Source organism: Tenrec ecaudatus, chromosome 8, assembly GCF_050624435.1.
Source record: "Tenrec ecaudatus isolate mTenEca1 chromosome 8, mTenEca1.hap1, whole genome shotgun sequence".
Lineage (NCBI taxonomy): Eukaryota > Metazoa > Chordata > Mammalia > Afrosoricida > Tenrecidae > Tenrec > Tenrec ecaudatus.
This window is the reverse complement of record NC_134537.1, coordinates 164060756-164076286: the sequence shown is the minus strand read 5'-3', so window position 1 is coordinate 164076286 and position 15531 is coordinate 164060756. Positions and strand designations below refer to the sequence as shown.

Here is a 15531-nt window from a genome sequence, read left to right as displayed (position 1 = left end):
AACAGTGAATTAACCTTGAGCTCGAATCCAGCAAAAATATCTTTCAAAATGAGAATAGAGACTGTCAAATAAAGGCAGAACGCATCCCCTGCACAATTCAACTACAAGAAAAACTAAAGGAAGCACTTTATACAGAAGAAACACAGTAACTAACCAAGAGCTACAAAAAAAAAAAAAGGAAGAGTCCAGAAAAAGGTTAAAAGAAGGGAAGTATAAGACTTTCTTCTACTATTTTGAATAGCTTTAAAATCTAGGTGAATATCTAAAGCAACAGGGTACCAATTTACTGTAGGTTTTCAGTGTGTAAATAAGTCAAAAACAAGTGATAATAGCACAAAGGACGCATAAAGAATGCGCAGTGTGGGATTTCAAATTTCTGAAACCATAGCATAAAAGTAACCTCGTTTTCAAGGAGACGGGAACTAAAGACGTATACTGCCAACTCTATTATAACTTGCGATGAATTTTTAAAGAGGTAAAAATAGTAAGTCAATAGTGGTTAAATATGATCATAATATAGCCCCCCAAAAAAGAGACAGAAAAAATAAATGAGGAACAAATGGAAAACAAGTAATGAGTATGGTTTGATTCAACATATTAATCACTACTTTAAAAGTAAATGATCTAAACACATGCTACTTAAAAACTAAGGTTGTCAGATTGGATGAAAAGCAGGAATTCAGTATATGCTGGCCATACTTTTAAAAAAGATTTTAAATAAACAAATTAAAAGAAGGAGGAAAATATACACCATGATGACATAAATCCAAAGAAAACTAGCAGGAATTTTGATCTGGGAAAGATGGAGTAAATATAGGATTTCTCCGCATCTTCTACTGAGGATGGCAGAAAACTCTGAGGGTAGAAGAGAGGGCCGGACGGACACACACACACACACACTGGGGGGGTGCGAGTAGGGTTGGGGGACAAATGAGCAAACTCTAAAAGGTAGAAAGAAGGTAGCAGACTAAACAGATTATCAAGAGGCCTCTGGGACCCAAGTAATAATGTGATAGTGCATTTCCTTTTTGCCTCATAGATCTCAAACCAGGCATTAGAGAACCCAGAAACTTCCAAATGGGTTTACACAAAAATAAACTCAGAAAAAACTAGATTAAAAAAAACCCAAAGAGGAGCGACTCTCCTAGTGAGACAGAAAACGTTTAGACAGCAACCTCTCTCTTCCAGCCAAGCACGCTTCAAAAGCCTGTGGCCTCGCCTCTTGCTCTCACCAACAAGCCAGGTACCCTGCAGGGCGGTCTCAAAACCCGCCTCCGAAGAGGCGGGGGCTGGGAAGGAGTCAAGGCTGGGAGCACAGTACAGCCTTAAGGAGGATGCTTCCCAAGCCTCCGTGGAGGCGTCGTGGTGAGCAGTGATGAGCAGCCTTCCCTCTCCTAAGCAGGACAGCATGGGCTGGGGCCTAGTGGCCAGCCTGAATGTCCGTCCACTGCCTCCCTCGCCTAGCCAAGTGCAACCCTGGGGCACAGGGGCTGCCACCAGCCGGCACTGCGCAGTAATGAGCGGATGCCTCTCCCACTGGGAGCTTCAGATCTAAAATACAAGATTCAGTAAGATTATAACCCTCAGACTCTTTATAACCTAATTTGCGAAATGTCCAGGTTTTGATTAAAATTCACTCACTGTGCCGAGAATCCACATGATCTCAACGTAAAGGAGAAAAGACCATCCACAGACACAAACACTGCGGTGACACAAACGAGAATAATCTAACAAGGGGTCCAATCCAGGTATCAAAATTTTTAAAATATTTATAAGCATGCTTGAGATAAATAGAAAGTTGAGAGTCTCACCAAAGAAATAAAATGTTTCAGCAAAGAAACAGATGTTAAATGAAGAACCAGAAAAAAATTTTAGAACTGGAAAATACAATCATCAAAATGGAAAACTCAGTGGATATAAGCAACAACTGCATGGAGAGGACAAAGCAAAAGAAAACAAAATAGTGGGCTTGAGAAGAGAGGAATAGAAACGGTCAAATTTGAACTGAAGAGCCACAGTCGATTTCAAAAGGATGTGAGGACCTCCCTCCTCAGGCCAGGGTCAGGGTCAGGGAGGGCTCCAGCAGGAGCAGCTGGAAAGACGAGGAAGAAACCGGACCAAACACGTGCTGAAACAACGCACACCTTCCAAATCCCAAATCCGGCCAAAGACATAAACCTACAGGTTCAAGAAGCTGTGGGAACCCCCAAACAAAATAAACTCCAAGAAATCTGTACCAAGACATAGGTACATTTCTGAAAAGTTAAAGGCAAGGAAAAATTTTTAAAAACTAAAAATATAATGAATTTCTCCTCTGAAAACATGCAGAACGGAAGCATGTGACATGTCATTTTCAGGAAAAAGACTGTCGACCTAGAACAGCCAAATTATCAGCAAAAATATCCTTCAGAAATGAAAAGCAAGACAGTCGCACATGAACACAAAGGAAGAACTTGCCAGCAGCCAATTTCACTCCCAAAGAACAGCCACAGGGAACTCTGCACGCAGACAAGCATGACAGTAGATGGAGCAGTGTACACAACAAGCCTTAGACTTTCCTTTAACTATGACCGTCAAAGCCAGAGTTACACCACCACCTAACTCTCAAATACCAAGAGCGTTCTATTAAAATGGAAAGGACTGAGGGAGGAAAAAGAGGTAAGGTTTCCACACCTCATTCACGTGGGGAAACATACGCAGCAGCTGACTGTGATCGTTTCTTTAACACCCGGAACAACTAATATGAATGCTAGAGACGTAACTCACAAATACTGCAGCTGGACCAAAGCTGAGTTCCAGAGAGGTTAAAGTAACCCACAGGAATCAGGAAAAAGAAAACAGAGACATGAAAACGGGAACATAACAAAAAATAAATGGCAGGTTTGTTTTATAAAAATTATTTAAAGCGCATCAATTAATAGGCAGAGATTGGCAGTGAGTATTGTGCTTTCTATCAGAGTCATTTCAAATATGATAGAGGTAGACTGTGGGTAAAAGGGTGAAAGAAAGCTTATGCAAACACTAAGCAAAGGAAGGGAGTGCCTATGTTAATATCAGATAGGGTGGGCTGTAAGACAAAGAAAATTATAAATGAAATTATACAGGAGCGGGGCATTCCATTATCTGTGATGCTATTGTTAGGGGCTGTCTAATCAGTTCTGACCCAGTGACTATGTTCGAGAGAACAAAAGCACTGCCCAGTCCTATGTCATCCTCAGTGAGGTGTTTAAATTCTCCCTCCCATCGAGTCCAGCCCACGTGGGGCTCCGAGATTGTACCTGTTTCACAGGAATAGAAAGCCCAGTCTTTCTCCCTTGGAGCTGCTGGTGGTTTTGAACTGCCAACTATGAGTATCACGGCACAGCATGGAACCACTACACCAGCAGGACTCCTGATCCAGTGACATTACATAATGATACATAAAAGGACCGCCCTACTAAGACGTCATCTAAAATAAAGCTCAAACTTGAATCATTCTCCATCCACAACAGCCCAATAGGACAGACTCAACAGCCTTGTGGGCTTCCCACGGAGGCCGTCAATCCTTCATGGAGAGGAAAGCTTCCTCTTTCTCCAGTGGATCAGCTGGCCGTTTACAACTGCTGACTTTGCAGTTAGCAGCCCAATGTGTAACCCACTAGGCCACCAGGGCTCCATCACTAAGACATCACAACAAGGCTGTAAAACGTCTGAGGCAAAAATGGATGAAACTGAATGGAGAAGTCCTTGACTCAACAGTGTTACTGGGAGGCATGCATCAATCCCGCTCCTCAGCAGCGACAATCAACACACAAGGCTGGCAAGAGTTATTCCAAACTTAGCCAGGCCATCAGACACCAGGATTCACCAAGGCCCTAGAACATTCCATTCACCAGCACCTGCATGCCTTCTTTTCAAGGGCTCCCAACACATCCCAGCCTATGCCAGCACGTCCTGGTCATGGAGCAAGCCTCAGTAAAGGAGAGTTCAAATCATATAGTGTGGCCGCTGACCATATTAGACTCAAACTGAAGAGCAACTTCTGTATAGAAGCCATACCTCCAAAAAAAAGTTTCAAGGAAAATGAAAAACAGAACATCCATAAAATAAAATGAAATACACACAATAAAATGAATACACACGTCAAAAATTGGTGGAACAAAGCTAAAGCAATGAAAGTTAAATGTGCACATTACATTAGGCTCAAATTAATCATCTAAATGCATATCACAAACACGTGAAATAAATGCAAATCAAGCAGGTCGGAAATAAAGGTAACAGTAGAAACCAATGAAACTCACAAAAGAAAAAGAAAGATAAGCAATGAAACGGTAAGGTGGTTCTTTGAAAATATCAATAACTAGGTAATTTATCTATTAGTTACAGAACTATCTTAATTAGTAAATTCCTTGAGAGGCAAAAACTCCAAGGGCCTGATGCTTTTGCTGGAGAATCGAACCAAATGTTTAAAGAATTAACAATGATTAATAATAACAACTGGCATACTGTCTTCTCAAAATGAGGAAATATTCCCAAGTCAGACAAAAACAATACAAAATGTACCAAGATCCTTTATGAATAGATATGTGGAGATTATTAACAAAATATTAGCTAATGAAATTCCACAATATATCAAACTAATTATATACCTAGAACAAATGAAATTCCTATGTGCCCACACTTGCCCCCACCCACTCCACACCACCAAAAACATTCTGAAGTCCTAACCCCTGGTGCCTAGACATGACTTTGTTGGAAATGGGGTCTTTGAAGATTACCAATTAATCTGAGGTCTTCATACAATCACAGCTGTGTCCTTGTGAGAAGCAGACAGCCTCATGAACATTTAGCTCCACACCAAAGAGTGGCGGACGCAAGAAGAGGCCTTCTTAGAGCCTCAGTGGGAAAGGAGCCCTCAAAACCGCAGACTCGCTGCCATCCGGTCCATTCTGACTCGGAAACCCTGGAGGCCCAGGAGAACTGGCCTGTGCGTTCTGGAGTCTGCAGCTACTTACGGGAGCAGAGCTCTCGTGGGACTGCTCCTTCAGAGAGGACGATACCCCTCTGCCGCCAGGGCCCCATTTGCCCGACTAGCCTCACCATCAATCCATTTCTCGGGCTTACAGTCCTTACTTGGCAACCCTAGGAAGGTCACGAGGCTAACCGGAGGGAGGCCAGTGAGCAGCTTCCACGGGGAGGTGGGGGGGGGGGGGGGGGCGGGAAGCCGCTGCAGAGTTCTCCCGGGGCTGGAAGCTGACAGCCTCCACTGTCTTCTTCCCAGGCAGCATTGCTTGGACTCAAACCACCCACCTTCGGGTTAATTGTCCCACACAAATTATCTGCACCAACAGGAACCTCCCTGGGAAACTAACACAGATTGATGCAAACGCAGATTGGTTTAAAATGTTAAAAAAGCAATCAGTGTATAACTACTAAATATGAAACCCACCTTGCCTGCTGGAAACAAAGAGGAGTTGAAGCACCGTCGATATAAAAGAAATAAGAATCTTCACACCGACTTCCAACAACACGAGAAAATACTGAAGATGTCCAGGATTCCACTTACTTGAATCCCCAAGCAACACCTGTGGAAGCAGCAGTCAAGAAATCAAATTAAGTATGAAAGACCCCTCTTCTCACATGGAAGGGGCAAGGATGCACTTTGAGAAATAAGGTGCCCTGAATGCAAACCACCAGTACTCTCAGTCCCTCATAAATGCCAGTGAAAGGTGGCAGAGAGGAAGGAAGGTCAAAACTCGGATCTGAATTGTGGTGTTGGTGACTGCCAGAACAAACATCCCTCTTAGAAGATGGACAGCCGAGTGTGCCTTAGAGTAGGCGGTGGCGAGATTCAACATCGTGTTATCAGGAAGCACTAGGTTGCCAGGAAACAGGGCGACCCTCAAGGGGATGGACTGCAAACCTGGTGGCAAACACAGCAGTGACTGTGAGGACGTGCACGGTCAAGATCAGGCAGTGTTCGGTTGTTGTTCACAGGATGACAATGAGTCAGTGTCTTAACGACGGAAAAAGAATACAAAGCACACCATTCTATCAAATGATGCAGAGAAATCATTTGCCAAAATGCAAACTTATTCATGATTTAAGTAGATAAACTCACTACCATCAAGTCAATTCCAATACATAGCGACCCTATGGGACCCTTGCGGGTTTCCGAGATTGCAGCTAGTATGGATAGTGAGAGAGGAAATACTTTCTCCTTAACATCAATTCAACACTGCAAGTAACAGCCAACACAACAAAAAAGCATCCAAACAAAAGGAACAAACACAACACTCTTGCATTAACGGTCTCTATTTTACGTCTCCGGGTTCTAACTGGCTACACAGAACTCACAGGCAAACTCCATGAAGAAAGGGTTTATTCAGGAAGTGGTAGTTGGTAATGTAAATGGGAACTGCTCAGGGTTGAGTGATTTATTGGTACATGTTACAAAGTTCTTTCCAGTCTACTACCACTACGAATATGCCCAAAGAGCCTCACATTACACTGGAAGCCTCCACTTGAAGAAGGCATTCCATTCCGCTCAAGCTTGGGGTATCAGAAAATCCAGCTCCCAAATTAAATGCCCAGAGGCATCCCCCCACCCCATCCAGTGGGCCTCAGCCGGAAGGCACTCAGCTCCACTTTGGTGGGTCTGCAAGCCCAGCTTCCCCATGTCAGTTAAGTGCCCAGAGGCGCTCTCCTTCCACAAGGAGGCCTCCTGCTCAAAAGCACTTGCTCTGCTCCCTGCGCTGGCTCCTGGTTCTGCAGCTGCTCCTCCGGCGACAGTCTCATCTAGTCCAGGGTCCCAGAGGCCCGAGGACTCGCTCCACTCCTGGTTCTTGCCAGTAGTGAGATCCCTGTTCCTGGCTCTCGGAGAGCTTAGAATGCACACCAGGATGACACTCCAGGGGATCCTGTTCACAATCACTCACGGGCGAATCCCATCAGTGTCTTCCCCCACCTTCTTACCAGGCCCATGCGGGACCAAGGTCATTTGGTGGGAGTTGGAGACAATGGCTAGAAGAGTCACATTAAATAATTCATTACCCCTGCAACTTTAATATCCTAAAAATAAGCCCTGTTGGCACAGTGATTAAAGTGTTGGCTGCTAACTGGACGGCCAGCAGTTCCAACCCACTGCAGCCACTGCAGGGGAGCAAGTGGAATTATTCATCAGATTCTCAATGCCCACTGCAGCCTTTAAGAAACGGGTCACCTAACTGTCTTCCAGAGTTCTTGGTTAGGGCAGGCTCCAAGCACCAATCTTTTAGTTTGTTTGAGCCATATACAGATACTAATTTCAAATAAAACTAAATGCTAAACAGGTGAACATTTCAAACTTCTGGGGAAAAGTCTCTGTAGCCATGGACTAGGTGAAGATTTCTTTGACATATACAAATAGGATGGTCCATGTAAGAAGAAAATAGATGAACTGATTCACCAAATTCTAAAATGCTAGCATTGTGAAAGTCATGTACAGAGAATAGAACTGCTTCCATTTGCTCTGCTTTGGCACAAGAAGGCCTACCACTGTTATTCTATACCAGTCCTACCATGCTATTTTGGGAGTCGACACCTGAATTTGACTTTTATGGGAGTGGGAGATATATACCCAGGATGATCACCAATGGACCAAAAAGTAGGAAAGGAGACAAGGTCCTTTTCCCTGAGCTGAAAGAAAAGAGTTTCTCTTAGAACGGGATTCCTGAATATAAGTTGTTAACTGCAAGGTCAGCAGTTCAAAATCTACCAGCAGTTCCTGGGGCCAAAGATGAGGCTTTCTCCTCCCATGAAGACTTACCGTCTTGGAAACCCACTGTACAGTTCTACTGTCCTACAGGGGTGCCATCATGTCGCAGACAACTCAATGGAATGAGACTCTGAGACGGCAGAGTTCTTCATAGCAGCACTAAACAAGTAAGACACTAACCCAACGAGACGTCATGGAAATGTCATTCTGCACTGGTCTTTGAAGGATGGACAGAAGCTTGAGGCAGGAAATAAACCAAGGGCAAAGCAGACAAGTGAAACAGCACGAAATGGAGAAAGATACAATTGTAGGGGTTTGTCTGTTGTTTTGTTTGGAATGTTTTTCTGTCTATGAAATCTAGGATAAATATATGGAGAGAGTAACTGGATTAATGGCTTCTTGAGGGTATGCCGGGAGAGGTTGGGGGAAATGGGGGGAGGGGGGTAATGACAATGAGTACCAGAAGAAAATGTTCTAAAATTGACTGTGGTGACGCTTGCACAACTTTTTAAAATCATTTTATTGTGCCTCACCACTCTTGTCATAATCCATACATACATCAATTGAGTAAAGCCCACTTATACATTCATTGCCCTCAACATTCTCAAAGCTCTTGCTTTCCACCCGGGCTCCTGGAATCAGCTCCTCATTTTTCTCCCCCCCTTCCCCACTCCCTCATGAGCCCTTGAGAATTTATAAATTATTATTTTGTCATATCTTGCACTGTCAACATCACCATTCACCCTCTTTTCTGTTGTCCATCCTTTAGGGCGGAGGTTATAATGTAGATCCTTGTAATCGGTTCCCCCTTTCTTCCCGCCACTTCCCTCTTCCCTTAATGTAATGAAACAATTGAATTTTATGCTATGTGAATTATAGGCCAATAAAACTGTTAAAAAAAAGAAATGAGATCTGAGGGTGGAAAGTAGGGGTGGTTAAATCAGTGATTTCTTAAAAAATAATGTATCTCCTCATTCTTATACTCTCAGACCCTATTACAGGTCCAGAACTAGCAGAAACATCGTAGACAGTCAAATTGAGTAACTGCACAAGGGGATTTAAGATGCCTTCTCTGTAGGACTCTGTCCCCGTATAAGCCCTGGCATCCTCCACAGCCATGCCCCCCCCCACCCCCCAACAGTCAGCTGTAACCAGGAAGGCCATACACTGGACCAGCCAGAGCCTCTCTCAGAAAGGGGTCTGAGAAACCAGACCGAGCCATGGCATGACATGTCACTAAGTCACGTACAAAATTATTCCGTTTGAGAAGAGAGAGTCTGTAACAAACAGAGAAAAAGACGTCCCTTCCTTGAGACAAACGGACACAGAGTGAAGCGGCCTTGGATCCTGATGTGTTGCTCCTTCTCTTGTTCTAGAAACCTCTTTTTCTCTGAAGTCAAAAGGTCCATGTCTGCTCTTTATTGTGTTAACAAGTCCTGGATGAGAAATGAGTAGAATAGCACACTCACACACTTTTCCTAGAAAAATCGATCTGACAGGCGCTTATGTGGCCCCTACTGAAAAAACAAAGACATCAGGACCCTGACGCCCACCAGAGAGGGGATGGGGAGGCAATGAGCGCTACTAAGCTAAACCATGTGGACTCCCTGGTTTCTGGTGGACCAAAAGACCGGGAAGAGATTTTTTATGTAGAAGTAAAAGGAGCCATGTGACTGATGAGCGACGAAAAGGTCCGAAATGTCTAGGTTCCAAGTGGAAGTCACTGGAAGTTGGCGTTGGCATTCCCAGAACGAGACAGAAGAGTAGACTTCTCTGAGTGGTTAGCACCAGCGCCATCCCGCAGCCCAGTACGGGTGGCAGGTGTTGCGGGATCCTTTTGAAATGGCTGCATTTGAGGTATCCCCCAAAAGCTGGTTGGAGTAGTCCACTCAGCCTTTGCAAAAATAGACCAGGAAATTATCCACACGAAGGCAGATGGTAGCCAGGACTCTCCATTTGTGTGCACCCAAAATTATTTGGAAATCCATCCCCAGAGAATCTGCTTCTGTCGATCGGGGTCTGTGGGGCCAGAAACTGACATTTTAACACGCGTCGCAGAGCGACTGTGGGGAAAGGAGCCCCCGCTGGTAAAGATGGAGGAGAACAAAGAACACCGCGCTCCCGGAGCACTGTTCCACCGGGGCTCTCTATCTGACGCCTGGAGGGGCTTTCAAAACCAGCTCAGGAGCTTGTTAATTGAACTAAAACTTAAAAAGCCAGGCGTCTGGCTCTCGGTCGCCCAGGCGCGGTAAGAACAGGCCCTAGCAGAACCGCTCAGGGCCGCACCCTGGGCCACGCCCTGGGCATCTGGGTCGTTTCGGCGGGCGCCCCTAGCGAAGCAGAGCCGCCGAAAGCGCTCTGCCCGGGCGGAAACGGCTGTTTCTCGGCGCAGAGAGAGAAGGTGCGCACGGGCAGCGGCGACAACGCCCTCCTTCCCCGGGCACGCTCGTTTCTGGCGCCGCGGAGCGCGGAGCCCCGGGAAAGCGAACGCCGGGAAGGCTACGGCGCCGCCGCCCCGCCCCGCCGCGCCCTCCGAGGGCCCAGCTAACGGGCCCCCCGGGGGCCGAGACTCCCGGGAAGTGTGTGGGAGGGAGGGGGCGTCTCACTACCCCACCCCAGCGGATAGGCCAGCCCAGGCTCCGGCGGCGTGTGCCCCGCGGCGGGCCGTCTACCGTCCCGAGGCTCCGGCGCGGGAGGCCACAGCCCCGGCGCACGCCCGGCTCGGTCCCCCCGCCGTGCCCGCCGCCCGCCACTGACCTTGCCACGAGCCGCCCGGGGACGCGGCCTCCAGCACCGCCGCGCCGTCACAGGACTGGGGACCCGGCGGCCACAGCGCTGGGACGCGGGCGCCCACCACACCCGGCAGCCATCTTCCTTCCTCCCGGAGCTGACAGGTCACGTGGCCGGCGGTGGGCGGGGCCTAGGTTGGCCCCGCCTCTCGTCGGGCAGGAGCTAGGGGGCGGGGCGGAGGCGCTGCCGAGGGCACGCGGCGGTCCCAGGTTCTGCCGTGGCCCAGACCCTGCCGCAGCTCACCGAACGCGTGCACCGGACACGTTGTCCAGGTGGTTTTTTATTGTCAGTGTCACTCCCGTTAATCCTGATGACACTCCAGGATCGCTCGGAGTCAGCATCGCCTCGACAGCAACGCTTGGCTTTTTTTCCCCCCCTTGGGGTGTCGGGGCTATATAACCATTATAATCAAAGCTTCTTCAAAGAAATAGATCAAAATTACAACCTCAGAAGACACTGCCAATTAAAAGCGGCTCAAATGCCTTCTCCAGAAGCTAGACAGCTCTGCCTTGGCCCACTGCCTGTGGGATTTCCACTCTGGACTGCTCAGAGCTTGTTTGGGGGGAACAAACACAGCACCCCCCTCCCCCGCCCTCATTCCCTGCTCATCACTTCCTCACTCACTCCCAGTCTGCAAGCCCGCCCGCCTGCCCTCTCCATCTGGTCTGCCTGAAGTTCCTCTCACTTGCCAAGTGCAACCGCTGGAGTTCAAGTGCAGACGTCCACCTGAGGGCACGAACCCTTCTCTCCTATGAACGACAGCGCACCTCCGCTGCCTGTCTTCCTGTGTCCTGGCGACTCCTTCTCAGACTCAATTCTTAAGGTGTTGCCCCAAACCAAGCTCCTCCTCTGTGTTCCCTGCGGTCCATGGGCATGGACATGACTCAGCCCTCTGGGAGACTGCTACCGACCGCCATTCCATTCTAAACCCTGCTCTCCCTGGGCCTCCTTCCCCTTCCTATGGGCCCATGGCCTGAGCCTGCCCGTCTTCAACCTCACTGTTCTATTTTGAAACTTCTGAAACCCTCTGCTACGAGCCAATTCGGACTCACGGAGACCCTAGATAGGGCTAGGGAAGCAGACAGGCTGGTGGTTTGAACTATTGCCCTTACAGTCCCCAACCCAGCAGACCCACCAGGACGCCTTTGTAAAGGCCTGAAAACAAGGCAAGAAAAAACTCACTGCCATTGAGTGGATTCGTACTCATAGCGACCCTGTTGGACAGGGTAGAAATGCCCCTGTGGGTTTCTGAGACTAACTCACAGCTCTTTCGGCTGGTGGTTTCAAACTGCTGACCTTGCAGTTAGCAGCCGTCTCCAGGGCTGTTCTGTAACAGTCAGCAGCTCTCCAAGGACGTGTCCTCAATGGCCCCAACTGCTTTCCCTGCCTCCACTCCCACAGACCGCTGGATCACGTGTAACTTTTCATTCAAGTCCTCAGCAAGCTGCTATTTGCAAAGAATAGACTTTCAAGTCTGCACTTAGCATGCAAGGGTCCTTGGGGCGGGCGGCACAGACAACATAAGGAGGGAACACTTATCCCACATTATCCCTGAGGAGGGCATCAGATGAGGGGCCACAGCCAGAAGGCGTCTGGGTCAGCTGCATCAGGAGGGACGAGCCAGCCAGGGTGCAGTACGGCACCCACTGAACAGACAACTTTCCTCTAGTTCTTTAATGCTTCCCCACCCCCATCACCATGACCCCAATTCTACCTTACAAATCTGGCTATACAGATAAGAGCTTGCAACACAGGGAATCCAGGACAGAAAAAACCCTCAGGACCAATAATGAGAGTAGCGATACCAGGAAGGTGGGGGGAGAAAGGGGGAACTGATCACAATGATCTACATATAACCCCCTCCCAGGGGGACAGGCAACAGAAAAGTGATGAAGGCAGCAGTTAGTGTAAGACATGAAAAAGATAATAATTTATCAATTATTAAAGTTCATGAGGGAAGGAGAGTGGGGGGGGGGGGAAGTGAGCTGATACCAAGGGCTCATATAGAAAGGACATGTTTTCAAAATGATGATGGCAACATGTGTACAAATGTGCTTGACACAGTGGATAGATGTATGGATTGTGATAACTGTAAGAGCCCCCAATAAAATGATTTTTTAATGAGAAGCACAAGAGGGGATACTTTTTAAAGATAAGTGGAATCATAACCTAATTGATGAATTTTTAAAAGAACAAGCGATGAGAAGGCAAAGGCTGTCCCTCTGTCCATGTCTAGTCCTCCTGAAATTGCACCGGGGGTTGGTTGGGCACAATAAAAACTCTTACGGGATTATTGAGTGCTTGTAACCCCCCACTGGTCCTCCTCCTGAGCTGGTGCCTGCCAGTCCTCTTGCCCCTGATCTTCCCACCAGTGCCTCTCTCCAACCCCTCTCCCGCTCCCATGCTGGCAGCTAGTAACAACTCCTGGAATCTTGGGCCATGCTCTTTCCCAACTACATGCCTTTCCAAAGTGTTGTCCCCTAACCTGGATATTCATCCTTCCTCTGCATCCAGCTGATGGATCCCACTAATCTTTTAAGGTCTAGCGTCGGGTTCCCTGTTTTGTAGAACTTCCTTGATAACCTCAATCAGATGTAGCCGTTCTACAATCTGCACTCACGCTCTGTGGTCCTCAGGATTTATTACCTACTACTCACTGCCCTCGAGCCAATTCTGACTCATCGTGACTCTTCGGGACAGGGTCGAACTGCCCCTGTGGGTTTCTGCGACTATAACTCTTTATGGGAGTAGAAAGCCTCATCTTTCTCCAGTGGAGCAGCTGGTGGGTCCAAACTGCCATCTTTTCCGTTAAATGTTTCAACAACCTCAAGAGGTACTGGAGGCACTCTCTTATCTATGCCAGGACATTGGAAAGATAACTACTTGAGCAACTGACTGGAAGAGATCCATTCCAAAGAAAGGTGACCCGACAGAATGCTCAAATAATCGAGCAACATCACTGATAGCACATGCCAGTAACATTGTGGTAAAGATCATCCAGCAGTGGTCGCAGCAGTTCATTGACAGGGAGCTGCCAGAGCTTCATTCAGGCCAGATCAGAAGAGGGATATCCTGGCTGATGTCAGGTGGATTTGGGCTGAAAGCAGAGAACACCAGAAAGATGTGTGCTTTTATTTTATTGACTGTGCAAAGGCATTGGACTCTGTGGACCATACCAAGCTAGAGGTGACCTTGAGAAGGGTGGGAAGTCCAGAAAACATCATTTTGCTCATGAGAACGTTCTCCACGAATCAACAGACAGTTTTGCTAACAGAATAAGGGAATAGTGCGTGTAGGAAAATCAGGAAAGGTGTATATTAGGCTTGTATCCTCTCACCATTCTTATGCTGAGTAAATAATCAGAGATGTTGGATTATATGAAAAGAATTCGGCATCAGGATGGAGGAAGGCCTGTTACCACCTGCCACCTGCAGAGGACACGGAAGTGAGTAAGTGAGGAGGACTTGAAGGCCTTGACCATGAAGACTAAGGACTGCAGTCTTCAGTGTGGACTGCGACTCGACAGGAGGAGGGCCAGATCCTCACAACTGGACCAATAGTAACATCACGCTAGATGGGCGAAAGGTGGAAGTTGTCGAGGGTTTCGTCTTCCTCGGATCCATCATCAATGCTCATGGAAACAGCAGTCAGAGAGCAAAAGGCACATCGCATTGGGTAAATCTACTGCACAAGATTTCTCTAGCGTATTGAGAAGCAAGGATGTTACTTTGAGGACTAAGGTGAGCCTGACCCAAGTCATGGTCTTTACAATGCCTCACATGCATGTGAAAGCTGGACACTGAATACAGAAGACTGAAGCAGAATTGATGTGTTTGAATTATGCTGGAGAAGAATATTGAAAAGGGGCACATCTGTCTTAGAAGAAGTACGGCCAGAGTGTTCCTGAGAGGCAAGGATGGAAAGACTTCATCTTACATACATTGGACATGTTGTCAGGACAGATCAGTCCCGGGAGAATGACCTGCTGCTTGGTCAGGCGGAGGGGCAGCGAATAAGAAGGCCCTCAATGAGATGGACTGACACAATGGCTTCAGCAATGGGCTCAAACGTAGAAATAATTGTGAGGGTGGCAGAGGACCGGGCAGTGTTTCGTTCTGTCGAAGAGTTTCTGTAAGTCAACGCCAATTCAACAGCACCTAAGAGCAGCAGCCAGCCCCGGGAGGGGCGGATGAGCCCTGAGGGATTTACCCGGGTGTGACACTGATGGAAACTGCTTTTGTCGTGATCCACACAGTCAAATGCAGCTGCATAATCTATAAAACACAGGATGATCTCAGCAGCCTAATCTTTTTACGTGTAGGTCAATTACATTGTATCTGAATTTCCCCAGAGGGAATCTGTGGTAGTTAGATAACCTGGTGTCAATTTGAGACTATGAAGTGTGAAGGAGTGGAGTCTAACCTGTCAATAAAGTCTCCGATTGATGACATCATTTGGAGGCACTATGGAGATAAATAGCTCACCGGAGGCCAGACCCAGACTCTCTGCTTTCTCTTTCCTGTTGACTAGACATATGGAGCTTCAGTGATGGAACCAGAGCTCTGGAGCTGGAGGAACCACATGGAGACCCACGCCAATGCTGAGATGCTTCTACCACCACTGGATCCACAAGACTATCCCCCAATGGCTTGTGATCTTCCATTGCATGGGTTGTGTGAGTCCAAAGAGGATTTTATAGACTGGTATCAGATATATGGGCTAATATTGGACTTATAGACATGATCTGGACTGGGCTGGGATGTTTTCTTAATCTACAATTACTCTGATATAAAGCTCTCTCTTATACACATATGAGTGTCTCTGAAATTGTTTCTCTAGTCAATCTGGACTGGCACAGAATCTTAGACTATTTGATGCACCATCTTGCCTTAAAATTTGTTCTTAACTAATTATAAAAAGAATTCATGATTTCATAACGAATTTGGAAAATACAGAAGAATTTGAATTTTGAATCTGAATTTTCTCTAAATCTCACCACTCAGAAT

The 15531-nt window shown here is 47.2% G+C and overlaps 1 protein-coding gene across 5 annotated transcripts in view; it reads right to left on the bottom strand.

Annotated features, from left to right (window-relative positions):
• Nucleotides 1-10645, bottom strand: part of KIDINS220 (kinase D interacting substrate 220) — a 118912-nt gene extending 108267 nt beyond the window's left edge. For 4 of the 5 annotated variants that reach the window (XM_075557135.1, XM_075557138.1, XM_075557137.1 and 1 more), the window contains exons 1-2: nucleotides 10493-10645; nucleotides 5429-5564 (exon numbers count right to left, since the gene is read on the bottom strand). The gene's annotated coding sequence lies outside the window, so the exon portion shown is untranslated. The remainder of the gene's footprint in view (nucleotides 1-5428; nucleotides 5565-10492) is intronic. The other variant, XM_075557136.1, reaches the window with a different exon arrangement.
• Between the last annotated feature and the right edge of the window lie 4886 nt (nucleotides 10646-15531).